This window comes from Aotus nancymaae, unplaced genomic scaffold, assembly GCF_030222135.1.
Source record: "Aotus nancymaae isolate 86718 unplaced genomic scaffold, 86718_ANA_hifiasm-v0.15.2.pri h1tg000011l, whole genome shotgun sequence".
Taxonomy (NCBI): Eukaryota; Metazoa; Chordata; class Mammalia; order Primates; family Aotidae; genus Aotus; species Aotus nancymaae.
In genome coordinates this window covers 84,940,968-84,961,646 of record NW_026988422.1, presented here as the reverse complement: position 1 = coordinate 84,961,646, position 20,679 = coordinate 84,940,968, and the positions used below count along the sequence as shown (strand labels likewise).

At 51.6% G+C, this 20,679-nt stretch overlaps 1 long non-coding RNA gene across 2 annotated transcripts; it reads left to right on the top strand.

The window, feature by feature from the left end:
* Positions 1-444: 444 nt before the first annotated feature.
* Positions 445-17,047, top strand: LOC105730182 (uncharacterized). 2 transcript variants are annotated; one of them, XR_010341970.1, is made up of 6 exons: positions 445-637; positions 1,108-1,151; positions 5,438-5,642; positions 14,858-14,946; positions 16,165-16,221; positions 16,812-17,047. It is a non-coding gene; the product is annotated as an uncharacterized LOC105730182 (long non-coding RNA). The 2 variants fall into 2 exon arrangements; XR_001110404.2 differs by lacking the exons at positions 14,858-14,946; positions 16,165-16,221; positions 16,812-17,047 and adding an exon at positions 11,534-12,144.
* Positions 17,048-20,679: the final 3,632 nt, after the last annotated feature.

Genomic DNA, 20,679 nt, shown 5'->3' with positions numbered 1-20,679 from the left:
AAAAATGTTTCTCCTCGGGGAACGCGGGTGCTGGCTCGCGCCACCCCTGCTCGCCCCTCGGCGCCGCCCTCCAGCCTTGGGGAAGAAAGGGTTTTGCTGCACAGATGGCGTCCCCAAGATGTGCAAATCATATTGATGTGAAAGGAATCCCATTTCCTTATCGACCCGCGTAGGACTGCACAGACGCTCGGATCGGCAGACCTGGCTGAGCCGCGGCCCAGCCCAGCCACTGCAGGGCTCCCCGAGCTTCCAGCTAAGGGGTCAACGAGGCTGGGGGACCTGCCACGGCCGTCCCTGGGCCCAGCCCGGACCGAGGGTTCGCCGAAATGTGTGCTGCAGCCCACTGGACTTTGGATTGGGTAGGGGGAGGGACGGAGGACCGAGGGGTCGCCGAAATGTGTGCCGCAGCCCACTGGACTTTGGATTGGGTAGGGGGGACGGACGGAGACATGGACTGTGGCTTTTGTATGGACGGAGGGTATGGGTGGAGCTTCCTGAGCCAAGTTATCTGATTCGGGGAGAAGTGGTCAGAACTGGCGCTGGTTCTTCTAAGGGTATCACAGCATTTTTGCCTCGACTTCAAGGAAGGAGCGTCCCTCACCCCACTCCAAGCTCTGGACACTTTCGGTCGTCTCAGGTGAGGATTCAGTTTGCTAACTCAGGGCCCAGCACCCTCACCCAGCTGCCCCAGGCTCTGTTCCAAAAAGCTGGGGAGGAAGGAGAGGAGAGGGAGGCGCGGGATCTGAGCGTGGAAGGCTGTGGCTTTGAGTTAAAGGGGCCGGGTGTGTGTGCGGTGTGTGCGGGTGTGCCAGCTTGTGTGCGGGCATGCAGGTGTGTGCACGTGTGTGGGAGAGGTGTGTGTGTGCCTGACTCTGCACACCTGGCCCGTGTGTCGTCTGTGCTTGCTTGTCTTCATGTAGCCTGTGTGCGTGTCCGCGTGTGACGCTAGGACCACACCTGAGCATGGGGGCCGTGTGCTCAGAAATGCGGAGGCTGTGGTGTCCTTACAGAGTCTGCTCTGCGTGAAAGGGAAACTCTTCAAGATTCTGAACTCCACATATTTGATCCATTTACATCTAAATAATCAGAATTCTTTGTCTGCTACAGGCTCCAGGAACTGTTTCTGAATTTTTGAAAACAAGAAGCCACAGGTAGGCAGCGAAGAGTCACCCCAGCCTCAGAGGAGGGCTGTTTGGAGAATGGGGGTGGGTCTGCTGACTAGCCCAGGTTTGGGATGGGAGTGGTGATTCCTAGTTCCCAAAGCCTTAGCCCTCAGCTGCAGGTTCTCCCAACTTTGGGAGGGCTCAGGTCCTCCCCTGTTGGCAGGGGCCGTCAGTCCAGGGCCTCCCACTGATCCTCTTACCTTGGGTCCTGGGCATCCCCTATATTCCTAGACCCTGTTAAGTCTTACACTGTTCCCATGGTTCTCGCATTCTAGTGCTCCCTGCCTCTGTTTCCCTTAGATTGCCAGGTGGTGACTGGATACATGGGCCTCAGTGAAGACACTTGCCATGTGCCACAGATAGATTCCTGCAGCGGTCAGAGTGAGCCTTTTTTTTGCCCAGGCTGGAGTGCAGTGGCATGATCACTGTAGCCTTGATCTCCTGGCCTTAAGCAATCCTCCTGTCTCAGCCTCCCAAGCAGCTGGGACTACAAGTGTGCATCACCGCACCTGGCTAAGTTTTTGATTTTTTATGGAGATGGGGTCTCACTTTGTTGCCCAGGCTGGTCTCCAACTCCTAGGCTCAAGCAGTCCTCCTGCCTTGGCCTCCCAAAGTGCTGGGATTACAGATATGAGCCACTGTGCCCAGCCGAGAGTGAGATGGGTTTGGCAGGACATCTTGCTGAGCAGCCAAGGCAGGCCCTCTGCCATGGTAATAGCAGCCAGCCTTCCACGAGCACTTACTCTGTGCAGCCTGCTGCCTGCATTCTCTCCCACAGATGCTCACAGTCACCTTAGCGGGCAGGTGCCAGGTCTGGGCTTGGAACAAGCCAGATCCGTATGACTCGCATCTTCTGTTCTGCCAAAACCCCTGCCCCAAAACCCCCCACTGCAGGAGGCTCCATTTCTTGCCTGCCCTATTCCTTCCACATCTCTGAGACTTTTTCCCTCACTGTCTCATGGGACAAAGCCATCCAGTGTTGGCCCACCTGGATCCCAGGCGGAGACCACTCTGATTGAGGCCTCTCTCTGTGCAGTGCTGTCTAAGGGAGGTTTTTACTTTAGACCAGCTCCTCCAGCCTGACTTGGTGGTATCCAGCATCCTGGCCTTGGGCCTGGTGTGGAGCAGGGACCCAGGACACGTGGGAAGAACCAGGTTGGCCCTGAGACGTTCCAGATGAAACTAGTGCCACCAGACCACCGAGAGCCGGCCGCCTTGAGGGCAGGGCTTGGAGTCCACTGTCTTGCCCGGGACCCTGTGCTCTCTGCAGCTGGCCACTTGATCAGATGCTCCCCTCCTTGCTATGTGGCACAAGGTGTAAGGAGCCCCAGAAGCCCCCAGGCTGACGTGCATTGAAGAGAAGTTGAAGGGAAGTACATTCACCCAAATTATGGCTGTGGAAAGAAAGTCATTAGGTAAAGAAAAGCCCTTTTCTCTCCAAGAGGAAAAGGAACCTTGCAGGGATGGCTCCAGCCCAGCATTGCGGAAAACCTCTTTCCAGTCGTATCAGGCTCGAAGCATGCCAGACCGAGTGACACAGCCCCCAGGTGACCGCTCTGCTTTCTTCCCGCCTCTGTGTGCTTTAGAACATCCCACTTATTTATAATTTTTCTCTTACAAGTGCTGCTGCTCACCTCTGCTGCCAGCCAGGGGCTGCAGGGATGGAGCAGGAGAAGGCTGGAGTGGGCGTTGCGTCCCGGATTCAACCACTGATTTCTGGGTGGCCCTGTCCCAACAGCATCCAGACATCAGGCATCCCCCGTAAGATGAGGGTCTTGGGCATACTTCTGTCTAAGCCTCTTTTTACTTAGGCATCCAAAGACAATTTATAACTCTAGGAACCGTACTGAGCTCAGTCTTCCTGATAGCCACTGGCTGCTTTTCCTTCTCAGGTAGGCTGGGCAATATTTGAAAGAATGTAGCATGATTACTGCTACAAAAACAGACACATAGACCAATGGAATAAATAGAGACTTGACTTCACACCTACAACTATGTGATCTTCAGCAAACCTGGTGAAAAGCAATGGGGAAAGGACTCCCTATTCAATTAATGTTTCTGGGATGACTGGCTAGCCATATGCAGAAGATTGAAACTGGACCCTTTCCTTCTATCATACACAAAAATTAACTCAAAATGGATTGAAGACCTAAATGTAAAACTCAAAACTATGAAAGTCCTGGTAGACAGCCTAGGCAGTACCATTCAGGACCTGGGGATGGGTGAAGATTTCGTGATGAAGATGCCAAAAGCAATTGCAACAAAAGCAAAAATTGACACATGGGATCTAATTAAAGAGGTTCTGCACAGCAAAGGAAACTCAGCAGAGTGAACAGACAGCTACAGAATGGGAGAAAATTTATGCAAACCATGCAACAAAGGTCTAATATCCAGCATCTATAAGGAACTTAAACAGATTTATAAGAAACACAACCAACCCCATTAAAAGTGGGCAAAGGACATGAACAGACACTTTTCAAAAGGAATACATGCGACCAATAATCATGAAAAAAAGCTCAACATCGCTGATCTTTAGAGAAATGCAAATCAAAACCACAATGAGATGCCATCTCACACCAGTCAGAATGACCATTCTTTCTTATTTTTTTTTGAGGTGCAGTCGCTCTGTCACCCAGGGTGGAGTGCAGTGGCATAATCTCAGCTCACTGCAACCTGTGCCTCCTGGGTTCAATCAATTCTCCTGCCTCAGCCTCCCGAGTAGCTGAGACTACAGGCGCACCGCCACGGCCTGCTAATTTTTGTATTTTTAGTAGAGACAGGGTTTCACTGTGTTGGCCAGGCTGGTCTTGATCTCCTGACCTCATGATCCACCTGCCTCAGCCTCCCAAAGTGCTGGGATTACAGGTGTGAGCCTCTGCGCCTGACAACCATTCTTAAAAAGTCAAAAAATAACAGATGCTGATGAGGTTGCAGAGAAAATGGAAGTGTTGCTGGGAGGGTAAATTAGTGACCTGAAAACAAACACCATTCCATCAAGCAATCCTGTTACTGGGACCGTACCCTAAGAAGTAGAAATTGTTCTGTAATGAAGACACATGCACACATATGTTCATAGCAGCACTACTCACAATAGCAAAGACATGGACTCAACCTGAATGCCCATCAATGATAGACTGGATAAAGAAAATGGGCTGCATATACACCATGGAATACTATGCAGCCATAGAAAAAGAATGAGATCATGTTCTTTGCAGGAACATGGTTGGAGCTGGAGGCCACTACCCTTAGCAAACTAACATAGAAACAGAAAACCAAATGCTGCATGTTCTCATAAGTGGGAGCTAAATGCTGAGAACACATGGACACATAGAGGGGAACAACACAGTCTGGGGCCTCTCGGAGGGCGGAGGGTGGGAGGAGGGAGAGGATCAGGAAAAATCACTATTGGGTACTAGCTTAATATCTGGGTGATGAGGTAATCTGCACAACAAACCCCATGACACAAGTTTATCTATGTAACAACCCTGCACATGTACCCTGAACTTAAAAGTTAAAAAAGGACTACAAATTGTTTAAAAGAAAAGACTCCTTCTATAAACAGGTTATTTTCTTAGATGTATCCTGGCAATTGCAAACACCTCTGATATCTGGAAGCTTCTAGAACTGGGCCATGTTGTTCAAACTGAGACTCCTGGAGAGGTCCTGGGAGTCATTTGGAGTGGAGGAAGAGGGGGTGTGCATGGGTTGTGACCCCAGCAGCACAGTGGCAGTGATCGCTGCCTGTCCAGCACTACGTGCCAGGCACAGAGGATATCAGTGCCACTATTGTCCCCTCTTTTACAAATATGGACCCAGGCACAGCAGAACAATTCTCCTTGCTCACACGGTTCATAAGTGGTAGTGCAAGATTCGATCTTGGCAACCTGGCCCCAGAGCCTGAGTGCAGTGGTGACTGTGCTCTTTCCTTAGGAAGGGGAAAGACTTCGACTTCGGGGGACCATAGTCCTGAGCTTCAGTCCCACCTCTGCAGCTCCCTGGAATGCGAGCCCTATGGACACCCCGTTGAAGGCATCCTGCCTCACAGGGCTCTATAGGCATTTGCTGGGGGACATCCAGCGGGCTCAGTCAGAGCCAGCTGAGGGGATTGCCCATGAGGCTCTGCTGGGGATCACAGCAGAGGGGACAGGGGTTTCAGGAACATCAGCCTCTCCAGGGATCCCAGCTGGCCTAGGAAGAGGGAAAGGACTTTCAGCCTCAGGGCGGGGTCTGGGCAGCTCTTCTGGCTTCACGCTGTCTATTCACCCCTTGCACAGATGTGAACACTGAATCTAGGAGGGAAGGAGCTCAGGACACTGATGGTGGCTGCAAAACTGAGAGCACGTGCTTCACCTACACCCAGCCTAGGCCTCTTGTGATCAGTCATGGCGACATCTAGAAACATCAAGACTGGCTGCCACGTACTGCCCTGGGACCGTTTTGCAGGCAGCAGCTCATTCAGTCACACACCCAGCGAGGCAGGTAGGACCACCCCCATTCACAGGGGAGGACAACTGAGGCCTGGTGAAACGGTAGCTGCTTGTCCCTGCCCTTTCTACTCAGAGCCTGTGCAGTTGTGTCAGGGGCTTCCCAGGCTCACAGCTCAGTGGCTGTCCACCAGGGTCAGAGGAGTGGCTTGAAAACCCTCCTTGGACATGTCTGTGGGTGATACTGAGTGCAAGGCACCCCAGGTGTCACAGTGGGGAGGTGTCTGGTCTAGGGTCAAAGGTGATCATCGAGCCAATTTCAAAGCCCTCAGACCCTATCTGGGGGCTCCCAGGGGTTGTGGGGTTCACCTGTTATTTCCTTTTCCTTTGACTCATCCGAGGGTGGGTGCTGGAAGCTTGTAGAAGCAAGGCTCACTGGCAGTGGGTTGGTGAGGGCAGCACATATTCTGAAAAGGAAGTGCCAGTCCTCAGGACTTCAGGTGCAGCCCAGGCAAACATGTGAAATCACTTGGACTCAGGGGGACAGTGTCCAGGGTGCTAGGCAGGGTAGTAAATGCAATCAGGCCTGCCCTTGGGAGCTCAGCTGCCTGGGGTGGAATCCCAGCTCTATCTCTTGCCAGCTGAGTCATGTAACAGCCCGTGACTTAGTTTCCCCATCTGTAAAATGGGAGGTTATAATCAGGCCTCCTTTAGAGTGTTGCTGTGCAGATTCACTTGGGGGGCCCAGCTGCAGAAAGCGCCACGTGCCAGCTTTTCCTGGGGCGAGCTCCTCCGAGCCTGACCGACCTTGGCCATGTGCACCACCCTGGGCCAGAGGGCCTCTCAGAGAACCCTGACAACGCGCCAGCACCGGGGCACCTCCTTTTTGGGAGGGCAGGGTGTTCATTGGGTTCTGTCTTTTATGCTAAATGATGATATGTTTCAGACATACAGAACAGTATAGCCCGTCCATGCCCACTACTCAGGTTCAATGCAGAGCAACGTTTGCTTTTGGTTTTTAAACAGGAAATAAACATTTGATATGGCTGGAACCCCCTCCCTCGCCGTCGCCCCGTACTCCTTCAGAACTCATTCCCCTCTCGCTCCCCGCATGAGGCACTCTTTTGAGGTTGATTGCCACCTTTCCTGTAGATGTTTTTAAAAAAAATTTATTTATTATACTTGAAGTTCTGGGGTGCATGTGCAGATCGTGCCGGTTTGTTACAGGTATACACGTGCCGTGGTGGTGGTTTGCTGCCTCCATTGCCCATCATTCCTGTAGATGTTTTTATGTATTTACCATGTATAACCATAAATACATTTTAGATTATTTATGTGCTTTTTCATCCACATCAGTTTGCACATATCCTCTTGCTTTTTCCACTCCACATAATATTCTTTTATTGAGGCAGCATTCACACAACATAGAATTAACCATTCTAAAGTGTATGCTTGAGAGGCATCCAGCACATTCACAGTGCTGTGTGATCATGGCCCCTATCTAGTTCCGAAAGATTTCTGGCACCCCCAAAGGAGACTTCATGCAATTAAGCAGCACATCGGCCCCCTGACCACCTGTCCCCCTTCAGACAACCACCTATCTGCTTTCTGTCTCTGTGGATTTCTCTCTGCTGGAAATTTCATATCAATGGAGTCATCCAGCAGCCACGTGATACCTTCGAGCCTCACCCAGGGTGGGATGTGTCGATCCAGCTCCTTCATCCCAGCTGCTGTGAGGAGTCCACTGCTCTGTAGATCATAGGTGAACACCTATGCCCACCACCCTTGCAGGTCATTCCAGGACCTCACCAGTGGGGAGCTTCTCCTTGTGCTCCTGGGGAAGGTCCCCAGTCCAGATTCTTTGCTTTCCTAATGCTGCATAACAAACTGCCCAGAACTCAGTGGCTTAAAGCAACCTGTTATTATTTCTCCTGCTTTTGTGGCTTAACTGGGCTCAGCGGGCTGTTCTTCTGCTGGTCTCACTCACAGTCAGATGGTGGCTAGAGTGGGAGGCTCAGGACGACAGTGGGATGACTGGACCTCTCACCCTCTCCCTGTGGCCATTCCAGCAGAGTAGCTGGCCCATTCATGGGGGCTCTGGGCCCCAGAAGTATAAAAGCAGAAACTGCCAGGCCTCCTTGTGGTCTGGACCCAGACACCCAGACTGTGCCTTCCCCTGGTTAAAGCAAGTCACAAGCTCACCCAGCACCAATGTGGGAGGGGCCCACCCATGCGTGGCTACTGGGGGCCATCCCTGAGGACCAGCCCCCACACTGGGCTATGGGGCTCAGAGGAGCTGCGCCAAGTCCTGGGTGTGGGCGCTTCCAGTGTCCTGGAATGCCGCTGGGCTGTTCTCTCAAGCGAGTCTCCCAAGCGAGGCTGTCCTGCACTCCAGCTTCTCCGTGTCTTGGACCCTTCGGTTTCTGCTGTTTGGTGTGGAATGTTTGCCACTGTCATTTTGTTTGTTTCTCCGTGATTCTTAGTGAAGGTGTATGAGTTTCCTGTTGCTGCTGAAACAAATCAGTACAACTTAGTGGCTTAAAGCAGCTTAGATGCTGTCAGTTCTGGAGGCCAGAGGTCTGACACAGGTCTCATGGGACTAAGTCAAGGTGCCAGCAGGGCTGCACCCTCCTGAAGACTTTAGGAAAGAATCCGTTTCTTCTCCCCTCCCAGCTTCTCGAGACGCCTTCTTTCCTTGGCTCATGCCTCCTTCCTCCATCTTCAAAGCCAGCAGTGCAGTGTTTTAAAATCCCTTTCCACTGCTGTCGAGACTTCTGTGGTGACACTGAGCCCACCCAGGTCATCAGGGATCCTTGCCCCATCTCAAAGTCCACTTCATCACATTGGCAAAGTCCCTTTTGCCATATGTGGTAACATATTAATAGCTTCTGGGGAAGAGTATGGGGCATCTTTGCTGAGTGCAGAAGGCAGGTGGCCTGTCATGTGTGTTTGTGGATCACTCCCTTTTCCACCTTGGGCGATTTCTCTCTGTCCGTCTTTCTACTGTGTTGAAGACATTCACTGTGTGCAGACATCCCTGGTATCCCGGGGGATTGACTCTGGGCCTCCCACAGATACTGACATCCACAGATGTTCAAGTCCCTGGTCTAAAGGGGCATGATATCTGCTATGACCTCTGCACATCCCTCCTAGACTTTTAATCATCTCTAGATTGTAATAGACAATATAATGTAAATGCTATGTGAGTAGTTGTTAAAGGGTATTTTTCAAACTTGTATTATTTATTTATTTGGGAATGGCATCTCACTCTGTTCCCCAGGCTAGAGTGCAGTGGGGTGATCCTGGCTCACTGCAACCTCCGCCTCCTTGGCTCAAGCATTCTCCTGCCTCAGCCTCCCAAGTAGCTGGGATTACAGGCGCCTGTCACCACGCCTGGCTAATTTTTGTATTTTTAGTAGATACAGGGTTTCACCACGTTGGCCAGGCTAGTCTTGAACTCCCGACCTTAGGTGTTCTGCCTGCCTCGGCCTCCCAAAGTGCTGAGATTACAGGCGTGAGCCACTGCACCCGGCCTATTATTATTATTTATTAAAAATGTATTTTTGATTCTCAGCTGATTGACCCTGAGGATGCAGAGCTATCTGGATGCGGAGGGCCGGCTGCACATCCTCCCGTGGCTTCTGTGTGCCAGGAATATGCTTCCAGTGTTGGCCTTATCCTTTTCTAACAGGGACACACCCGGCACCCTCAGATGGAGTATTTGAGGAGAGTTTAACAAGGGACTAATGGCAAAGGTTCAGAGATACCAGCAGGGCTGCCACAGTTCCCCGGCAGGCACCTGGCCACAGCGCTGCCATCCCCAGGTCTGGAGGGAGACGGAGCGGCGTGCAGAAAGCTGCCGAGCTGGTCTTAGGCATGCCTACACGATGCTGTCGGAGGCACCTGGGACTAAGATTCCTCACCTCGCCTTTCTCAGCCTCACAGGCTCCTGCCTGGGCTCCTGCTGGCCAAGTCCCAAGCCCTCCCATGGGGCCCACGGAAGAGAGCTGTGGCTGGAGAGTCCAGACGGCCACCTGCCTCCCAGGGCAGAGAGCAGGCTGCAGAGGTGACCATGGGCCTGCAGGGACAGGGTGAATACCAGTGCCTGTCCCAGCTTTGTGATAGCATCTTCTGTTGCAGAGAAAATGTCAATTAGGTCATATAGCAATATTTCCTTTGGGAGTGCTTTTTTTCTGTTTTAAATAGGAAAATTTTCCCTATCCTAAAATTGTGTAAGACCATGAATACATTATTTAAAAAAATTGTATATGCATATGCAATTTTTTATATACACACAATTTATTGTATATATGTGTGCATGTATATATGTACTTTTCAATTGTGGTAAATTGAAAATCCCCAGAACTGTCTTCATCTTATGGAACTGAAACTCCACACCCATTAAACCACTGTCCACTCTCCCTTCTCTCTCTGCCCCCACCCGTGGCAACCGCCATTCTACTTTCTGTTCCTGTGAGTTTGACTTCCCTAAGTACCTCATGTAGGTAGGATCATACTGTATTGTCCTTTTGTGTCTGGTTAATTTCACTCAGCATAACGTCTTCAAGAGTCATCTACATTGTAGTCTGTGTCAGGATTTTCTTCCTTTTCATGGCTTAATAATATTCCATTGTATGGACAGACCACATTTTGTTTATCCATTCACCAGTCAATGGACACTTGGGTTGTGTGCTAGGCCGTTCTTGCATTACTATAAAGAAATACCTGAGACTGGGTAATTTATAAGAAAAAAGGTTTAATTGGCTCCTGGTTCTGCAAGCTGTACAGAAAGCATAGTGCCAGCATCTGTTTCTGGGGAGGCCTCAGAAAGCTTTTACTCATGGGTGGAGGTGAACTAGCAGTAAGCATTTCACATAGCGAGAGCAGGAGCAAGAGAGTGAGGGGTGCGGGATGCCGCGTTTTGTAACAACCAGATCTCACGAGAACTCACTCCCTATAGCGAGGGCATCACCCAGCCATGAGGGATCCGGCCCATGACCCAAACTCCCCCCACCAGGCCCCACATCCAGCATTGGGATCACAGTTCGTCATGAGATTTGGGCAGGACATTGAAACCGTATCTGCTTGCTCCCACATTAAGCTACTGTGAACAACACTGCTCTGAGCGTGAGTGTACAAATATCTCTTCAAAACCTGCTTTCAATTCTTTTGGGTATATACCCAGAAGTAGAATTACTGGATCATATGGTAATTCTATTTTTAGTTTCTTGAGGAACCTCCATACTGTTTTCTATAGCACCGTTTTACATTCTCACCAAACAGCGCACAGGGTTTCAGTTTCTCCACATCCTCCCCAACACTTATCTTCTGCCTTTTTAAAGAATATAGTAGCATCCCAATGGGTGTGAGGTGGTATCTTGTTGCAGCACATAGATATTCTTCTATGTATTTTTCTAGGAGTTAGAGCAGTTTGTTGTTCATATTCAGGTCTTCATCCACGGGCTACTTATTTCTGAGGATTGCGTGGGATTCCTCCACTGGGCTTTTCTCCTCACTGGTCCCAGCGAGATTTATGGAGCAGCCCTCCATTCCCACTGATGGCAGACAGCCCCCCGGTTGCACGCTGTGCTCCCACATGCTGACAAGCCTCTCTGCGGGCTCTGCTCTGTCCTGTGGTCTCCCTGTTTATCCTGTGTGCTGCTGGGCCTCCTCATTCCGACTCTAAGCCTCTCTGTTCCCTTATGCTGGACTTGGCAGAATGTTTTTTCCAAATGTGGCAGCCACTGTCTATCCTGTTCCTTGTGCTCTTCCACAGTGTGACCTTGGCACTCCTTCTATCAAATGGGCATCCATGTCCCCTCCCTGGAGCCAGGCAGACCCCTCTGACTGCCCAGACAAATGGAATTTTCCGAAATGCTGCTCTGTAACTTCTGAGGCTTAGTTGTCACAATGTCACTCATGGATTCTCTTGGGTTGCTCACACAGAGGGCAAGCTGACCTGTGGGCAGGAAGCCAGGTCACCTGGAGAGATATCATGTGGGTATTCCAGCTTCAGGCCCAGGGAGTTCCCAGCTGACAGCCGGCCACAGCCACCAGAAGTGTGAAGCCCTCGAGATGACACCACCCCAGCAGCCATCCAACTGCAACTTCGAGAGAAAGCTCAGGCGAGAACCGCCCAGCAGAGCCCTGTCAGCCTCCAGAACTTCAAGGAGTGATGATAACATAAGTGCTGTTGGTTTAAGCTGCTATGTTTCGGGGTGATCCATTGCATGTGAACAGATAACAAAAACACTGACCGTATTTTTCTTCGTAGCACTTTTAAACTATTTGATGTAGATTTATTATTACTGCCCAAAGCTTATCTGTTTATTATTGTTCTCCCCTAAGCTGAGGGTGAGCTCCATTTGGGTGGGACTTTGCTGGTTCTGTTTCCTGTGGAGCAGGAATCATGACTGGCTTATTTTAGGTCTTGATTAAATATTTGTCAAAAGAAGGAATGGGTGCATAATTTCTCTCCAATTATTTCCCCTCCAAAATTTCTCCAGTCTACACTTGGTCCTACTCTTTCCTGTGAATGGTGGGATACACTTCTAAACAAGCCTCTTGGGATTTTGTGTGGAATTGCATTGGATTTAGAGATGAATCTGGGAAGACCAACAGTATGCAAGCTCCTGCAGTCAGGGGAGCTTTTAAGTGGAATCTTCTCTGGGGCTTCAGTGTATTCTATACAAGAACAGCACTTTGTGGTTTCTGGTTCTGCATTGCCCTTAGAGGAGGATGGGTCCCCAGAGGGACGGCTGTGAAGGTTGGGGTGCAGCCACAGGCAGGGATGGTTAGAGAGGGCTCAAGTGCTTTCTCCAGGGAGGGTGCTGGGGGGCTGGGACCTGCAGTACACATGGAGCAGGAGCCTGGCGCTGGCCTCACTGCTGTGGATGTGGAGCCAGAGCCTGGCGCTGCTCACACTGCTGTGCACGTGGAGCAGGAGCCTGGCGCTGGCCTCACTGCTGTGCACAGAGCAGGAGCCTGGCAGTGGCCTCACTGCTGTGCACATGGAGCAGGAGCCTGGCGCTGCCCTCACTGCTGTGCACGTGGAGCAGGAGCCTGGCGCTGGCCTCACTGCTGTGCACGTGGAGCAGGAGCCTGGCGCTGGCCTCACTGCTGTGCACGTGGAGCAGGAGCCTGGCGCTGCCCTCACTGCTGTGCACGTGGAGCAGGAGCCTGGCGCTGCCCTCACTGCTGTGCACGTGGAGCAGGAGCCTGGCGCTGCCCTCACTGCTGTGCACGTGGAGCAGGAGCCTGGCACTGCCCTCACTGCTGTGGATGTGGAGCCAGAGCCTGGCGCTGGCCTCACTGCTGTGCACTTGGAACAGGAGCCTGGCGCTGCCTTCACTGCTCTGTTTGGCAGCCCTGAACTCTGCCCAGAGCAGCATGATTGGGCCCAGCGATAAGTGGGGGAGGAAGTTCAGGCCAGAGAACACAGGGCTGTGACCAGGATGGAGCTAGAATCCAGCATCTTCCTTCAGGTGATTAGGCCATGATGATGTAACAGCAGCCTCTCAGCACAGATACCCTCCCTCTGGCCCCTCTGCTTACCTGCATGGCACTTTCCCATCTCTCCCCAGGGCCTTCAAGGTAAAGGGTCAACTCCATACAGCGTCTTCCAGCCTCACCTTTTGTCTTCACCCTCTCTCTCCCTGGCCTCGTGGACTTCACTGCCATTGCCCATACCTGCTAGGATGCTCCTCACTGGCAAGGCTTCATACATGTCATTTCTTCCCTCCTGGGGTTCTTCTCCCAATTTTTCTTCATGATACATCACCTCCAGGAAGCCCTCCCTGACCTCCCTCCTTGGTGTTTCCACCTCCCAGGCTTTCTGTGTTGTTGATTTCTGTTTCTCCAGCTATCCTGACTGCTCTGCTAGGATGGCACCGGGGACAGGGACAGGCCTGGTGGGCGTCAGGGACTCAGCAAGGCTGTAGAGAGTGATGACATTATATGTATACTTCTCATACATGCTCACACATGCACAGACATGTACATGTTAGACATTACACATCCTCACATGCGAACACACGTGCAGACACACATGCACAAAAGCATACACACATGCGCAGACACTTGCACATTACACACATGAACACAGATAACACACACATCACACACAGGCAAGTACTTGCATTACATCTTTGACTGAATGACATGTTTTGCCATTTCTTGGCCTTTGCACACACAGCTACCTCTCCCTGCTACCTTCCTCTGCCCAGCCCTGGCCATGACCTCCCTGAGTGTGAGTGCACTGTGGTGGCGAGCACCCACAGCTGCCTTTACAGTGCCCAGCCCAGGGACAAGCAAACACCTGCCCATTTCTCCACCACCCTCAGCCCCTGGCAACTACCGTTCTGCCCTCTGCTTTGATGAGTTCACCTGTTTTAGATTCCACACAGAAGCGAGGTTGTGGAGTATTTGTCTTCCTGTGTCTGGTTTAATTCACCTAACATAATGTCTTCTAGGTTAGTCCATGCTTTCAAAAATGACAGGATTTCATTTTTTTATGGCGGAATAATACTCCATTACATATAGGCATCGCGTTTTCTTTATCCGCGCATTCAGTGATGGACACTCAGGCTGGTCCTCTACCTTGGCTATTGCGAATAGTGCTGCAGTGAACCGGAAGTGCAGAGCTGTTTGTGGTGTCCTGGTTTCATTCCCTTTGGATATATACCTGGAAGTGGAATTGCTGGATTATAAGATAGTTCAATGTTTAATTTTTCAAGGAACCTCCGTACTCTTTTCTATGTTGGCTGCACCAATCTACATTCCCACAACAGTGTTGCAAGGGTGATCTTCTCTCCGTGTTCTGGCCGATACCTGTTATCTCTTTTGTTTTTTGACAGCCGTGATAACAGGCGTGAGGGGACAGCTCTTTGTGGTGTCGATTTGCATTTTCCTGAGGATGAGTGATGCTGGCATTTTTTCACATAAGGTCATCCCTCTGTGCACACGGGGGATTGGCTCCAGGAGTTGTGGGTTTACAAAATCTGAGCGTACTGAAGTTCTTCAGTTGGCCCCGTGGAACCCACGTATACAAAAAATCAAGTTGGCCCTCTGTATACACAGGTTTCACATCCTGCAAATGCTGTATCTTCTACCTGTGTTTAATTGAAAAGGATCTGTGGATAAGTGGACCTTTGCAATTCAAACCTGTATCGTTCAAGGGTCAGCTGTATCTGTCGGTGATCTGTATGTTTTTCTTTTCTGAAAGATATCTATTCAGGTCCTTTGCTCATTAAGTTTTTTTTTGCTTTAAAGATGGGGTCTTGCCATGTTGCCCAGGCTGATCTTGAACTCCTGACCTCAAGCAATCCCCCTACCTCAGCCTCCCAAAGCTGGAATTACAGGTGAGCCACCACCTTCAGCCTTTGCCTTTTCTTTAATTGGGATTGTTTTCTCTCTATTGACTTGTGTTTCTTATATATTTTGGAGATAAGCCCCTCATCAGATGTATGCTTTGCAGGTGTTTTCTCCCATTTCTTAGGCTGCTTCCTCCCTGTTGATTGCTTCTTTTGCCTTTTAGTTTGTTGCAATCTCCTTTGTCTATTTTTGCTTTTGTTAACTGTGCTTTTGGGGTCATATTTATGAGCCAATTCCTTGCAGTAATTTGAAATCAATCAATCCATCAGTCTGCCTATCTATCTATCTATCATCTGTCCATCCATCCATCCATCCACCCATCTATCTCCTATTAGCTCTGTTTCTCTGGGTAACCCAGACTAACACAAAATTTAAAATGTTACTTTTTCTTTATTTGTAATGAATTAAATAGCAAGTGAACACCATGGCGAGTTGAGGTGCCATGGGAGAAAGGGAAAGCCATTATATTTGGTAACTTCAGTGGCACCCTCCCCTGCTTTTTGAATGGGGACCCCACGTTTTCATTTTGCACTGAGTTCGCAGCGTATGTAGCTGGCCGTGCTTAGCCCCAGGTCGTCAGTTTTCAGTCTCTGGAGAGTCTGGGGCCTCTGTCTGGCCACAGGCAACCAATCATTTCTGAGAGATGGAACTGAAGCCCTCAGGGACCATGGCTTTATTGTTCTTACCTGTTCTTTGAGCTCTGAGACCGCTCCTCCCAGGCCCTCAGATTCGCCATTGTCCACTCTTCCTCCATGAGTGTCGTTATATTTAGAAAAATAAATACAACAACAACAACAACAATGAAAAACCCGGACTGTCTCGTTGAGTGTTAATTTCAGATAAACAGCAAATCATTGTTTAGCACAAGTGTGTCCCAGATATTGCATGGTATATACTTATACTAAAAACATTTTGGATTGATTGTTTATCTGAAATTCAGATTTAATTGGGTGTCTTGTACTTTATTCAGCAGCCCTACCCCTGCCACCCCCCCAATGCCTCCAAGCCTGTCACTGCCACAGCACCACCCTGTCCCCCTCGCCTTTCCCCAGCCTATCCCCTATCTCCTACCCTAGGCCTAGCCCAGAACTCAACATCTCCAGCCAAAACCTGTGTCCGCCTCGTGCCCTGGCCTCCCCGCCTCCAGGCTTCCACTTACCAAAGCCACTGTTTTTGCTGTTTCTCTTTTTATTTTTCTGCCATAGAGCGATACACATTCACTACAGAAAAATCACAGGATGTGGAGAAGCAACAAGAAGAAAGTAAGAAAACGCTCATAATCCCACCCACACAAAGACAGCTACTGTCAATACGCTGGGTAGATTTTTCTAGAGCTGTATGTGTGTGAGTGTCTCTGCAGATACTTAGAAGAAAGCATGCATGCTCGCTGCCCCAGTTCAGACCTGCTGTCCTATAAGCTGCATTTTCCTGTCACCTTAGAGTGCAAAATCTCAGCGTCCTGAGTTTTAGCCTCTGGAAGGGATGCTGGGGACCCAAAGTGAAACCCCCAGACACTGGGGTCAGAGGGGCCTGGGGTCAAACCACTTTCTAGTCCATTACCTTGTGTATTGGTTTGCTGGGCCTGTTACAGCAATACACCACAGGTGGGTGACTTGAACAAAAGAAATTAATTTTCTTACAATTCCGGAGGCTGGAAATCCAAGCCCAAGATGTCAGCCGGGATGGTTTCTACTGAGGTCTGTCTTGGCTTGCAGATGGCCGCCTTCTTACTGCGTCCTTAGATGGCCTTTCCTTTGTGTCTGCATCCTGATCTCTTCCTACAGGGACACCAGTCATACTGGGTCGGGGCCCACCCTAATGGCCTCATTTTAATGTGCTCACCTCTTTCCAGGCCCTATCTCCAAATAAAGCCGTGTTCTGAGGAAATGTGGGTTAGAACTTCAACATGACTTTTGGGGGAACACAGGTCAGCCCGTGATGCCTTGCCTGGCTCACTCTAGACATGCGGAGCCTCAGTGTCTTCATCAATGAGATGGGGTGGGTGATGACAGTCATCTAAGAGGAGCGTCAGGATGACCAAGTCAGGCCGTCCTGATAGCGCACTTGCCTGGCACCTGGGCCCTGGAGCAAGCGTTCCAGTGTGACTGCGTAGTCTTCTTGCTCTGCTGCAGGTGGATAGGAGGGGCCGTGGACCTCTTCGCCCCTTTGCTCACCGGTTTGGTTAATCCCTCCAGGTAAGTTCCCAGAGGAGAGTTGCTGGGTGGAAGGTGGAGATGCCAGCCTCAGTCCTGAAAGTGCACCTGTCCACTCCCCTCAGGGGTGGGTGCATGAATGTGCCCCCAGCCCCATCCTCAGGCCTCCCACAGCTCCTCCCCATCTGACTGCCTGCCCCACTTTCCTGTCTGAGGCTCCTGTCCCCAAAGGCTCAGCAGAGTTGCAGGCTGGTGCCTATGGCCCCTCCCAAGCTACTGGACTCTTTTCTGCCTCTCCTCCTCTTCATTGGCCTTGCCACCCTCCTGCTTTGTAGCCATACTGGGGACTCCTTGCTTTCTGAACATGAGGAACGCCTTCAGGCCTCCAGGCTTTGTGCTGGCAGTGCCCTCTGCCAGCGATGCCCTTCCTTCTATCTATGCTGTCTGGGGGAGCCACTTGTGCCTTCAAGGGGCAAATAAGACCTTTTCTGTGAACTCTTTGAATGCCCTTCCTCCCTCTCCTTGCTCAAAACGAAACCATCTGCTAAGCCCACACAGGACCTTGAAAAGATACAAATTGTGAGGATGATGGTGACTGCAGCAACAGCCAGGGCTGTCTCCTCACCCTGCTCCCCACTGACCCCGGCGTTCCTCATGGCCTCAGCCATCGGGATGGCGCCAGACCCAAGTCAGCCTACAGGTGCAGACCTGCTCAGATTAGACGGATTAACAGGTGAGGGGGCCAGGACAGGAACCGCACAAGAACAGAATATGTATATGTGTGTATGTGGTGTCATCAAACACTGTGTGCCATGATCCCAATTAGGGAAAATATGTCTGAGAATGTGCTTTTTCTCATCTGAGAAAATGACATACCCTACGGTAAATATGTAAAATAGAATCTGGAGAGAAACACACCCAGCAGTCAACAGGGGCTGTCCTGGCTGAGGGAGGGATGCTGATGATCAGGTGGTGGCTTGTGGACATTTTTGATCCCTCAGGAGAAATACGCTTCATTTCAACCACCTGGTACACACACACACACACACACGTATGCTCACACCTACACTCCCGCATATACATAGGCACACACGCACACACTCACACATTGTATGTGTAACTAACTGAAGCCAAAGTTGCAGGAAACCCCAGCTACCTTAGGTGAAACGCACACTGCTATTCTTACCGTGTTTATTCTGTTTCATTCTCCCAAATGCTTGACTTGATCTGATAAATTGATTTCATGCCCCACTGCTGGGCCCTGATTTACAGTCTGAAAACTCCTGCTCTGAGGGAGGCTTGCATTTTCTGCTCTGTGTTCTCCTGTATTTAAAATTTAATATGGAGGATGGATTCAACTATTGTCTTTGTAATTTTTCACTTAAAGATAAAGGTAGAGAGAGGGAGCAATGAGAAAATACAAAGCAGTAAAAGTCAAACAGACTTCCTGAAGGCGGCTCAGCAAAATGTGGTGAAACAGACCTCTTTAAAGGTGTGCATACTTCTCTTCCGAGCTGCTTCACTTTAAGACACGTTACTAGCTGGGGTAACGGGGTACAGAGCTGCGCTGGCAGGCTGCTCACCCCCACTAACATCTGGGATGGCCGCCCATGAACCCCTGCTGGTCATCCATTAGAGCGCGGGGCGCGGCCATTCAAGCTTATTTGTGAACACAGAAAGAAGGGCGCAGGAAAGAGGGGGTGCCCTGGGAGTAACGAGTTACTGGCAGGCTACAAAAGGCTAACACCACCCCGACCTTGTTTCCAAAATACATATTTCCAAGTGTGAGGGAGAGGGACAGAGAGGGACAAGGGCGCACTCACGGGGAGTTACGTTGGGTTGCTTTTAGTTCTGTTATATCGCCAATGAATGTGCGTTGCTTTCACAGGGGACATTTTCAAGGAAAAGAGAGAAAGAAGAAGAAAGGAAAGGAAGAAACAGAAAAAGAAAGAGGGGAAGGTAAGAGAGAAAGAAACGGAAAGAGGAAGGGGAAGAAGGGAGGGAGGAAAGGAAGAAGAAGAGAGAAATAAAAAAGTGGGGGGTGCTCGGAGTCCCCCGGAGCGGCGACCGGGAGCGAGTGCGGACCGCGCGGGGAGTGTCTGGCGCTGCAGGTCCCGGCGCTGACGCGCGAAAGCGCGCTCCAGAGTTTCGATCTGGGAAGCTCCAGGAGGCCCAGGGGGTGCAGGCTTTCCGGCTAGGGGAGGAGGTCGCCTGGCGCGTCCAAGGAGACCCCGAAGCTACTGGTGGGGATGCAGAGCGGCTGGAGCGCGCTCTGCTGGGCCGGGAGGCTGCCGCTGTCCCGGGCCGCCCTCCGCACCACCAAGACCCGGTCCGGGCCAGCTGGGCGGGCAGGGAGCTCGGGGAAGGCTCTCCCCGGCGCCGGGCCGCGTCCCCGCCGCGATCTCACTTTCTTCCCGGCGGTTTCGGGATGAGAGGAAGCGTGCGCGGAGGTAGGGTAGGGGGTGGTGGTAGTGGGGAAGAGAAGCAAAAATCTCGTCGGTGCCAAATTTTTCTTTATTTTCTAATCGAGATACTTTTAAAGGAGAAACAAATCCACTAATTTAGGATGTCAGTTCCAAAAAGTTTTTACGGAGGAGCAGCGTAGGGGCTGGGCGCAGAATTGGGGATGGCGTTAGCTGAACGGGGGCGTCTCTTCCATCCCGCCTGCCGCGCCCAGCCGCGCCCCTACCCGACCCAGTCACGTGCACCCGCGCTCACATCCAAGCGCAAACTGACACTACCCACCCCCACCCCCGGCGACCGGGACAGTCCTGGGTTCCCCGGGCGTTGTCGCGGCGCGCCAGGGAAGTTCACCTGCCCGGTCCCCTCACCTGGATCCACACACTCCAGCCTGAGTGCCCTTCACTGTGTCCACCACTTCTCACTTCCTGTTTAAGGCTTCGCTGGCAAAGGGGGCTGCGGGCCAAGATAGCCCCGGGCCACCGGCTTCGCCCTCCCTCCGGGCGTAGCAGGCGAGAGTGAGGGCGGGGATTGCGCGAGAGCCCTGGCCGTGACTGCAGGCGGGGACCTGTGCCTAACGCCCCGAACCCCCGCCCCCACCCTGGAATTCACCATTCTCCTCTCTGTGGCTTCTCTCGGTTCACCCCAGTGATCCCCCACCTCTGCTTCCCAGCCGGGAGCGGGTGGTGGGGTTTGACTGGAGCTTGGAGAAGCGGAGGAGGGGCAGGAGGAGGAGGAGGGGGGGCTTGGCAGGGGGCGCACCCAGCACCACACTGGCCCCGCTGTAGGAGCCGCAGCTGAAGTGAGGGCGCCCCTCCGCCACTACGCGCCTCCCGCGGACTCCAGCAGCCTGGAGGGGCTGGGGAAGAGACGAGGTTGCAGGTGCGGGAAAGGGGCCAGGGAGGTGTCAGGTGCGCAGTGCTGCCTGCAATGGTCTGGAGCGGTGCTCTACCAGGTTCAAAGCCCCTCTCGCCCTCCACCTCCCACCACCGCCTCCACACACCGCCCGATGCTCAGTTGCTCAGCTAAGTTAGACGGGCGGCTGCAGGGGCAGCTGCATCTGTTCGTGTGTGCGTGCGCGCGCGGGAGCAGGAGAGGATCCCGTTG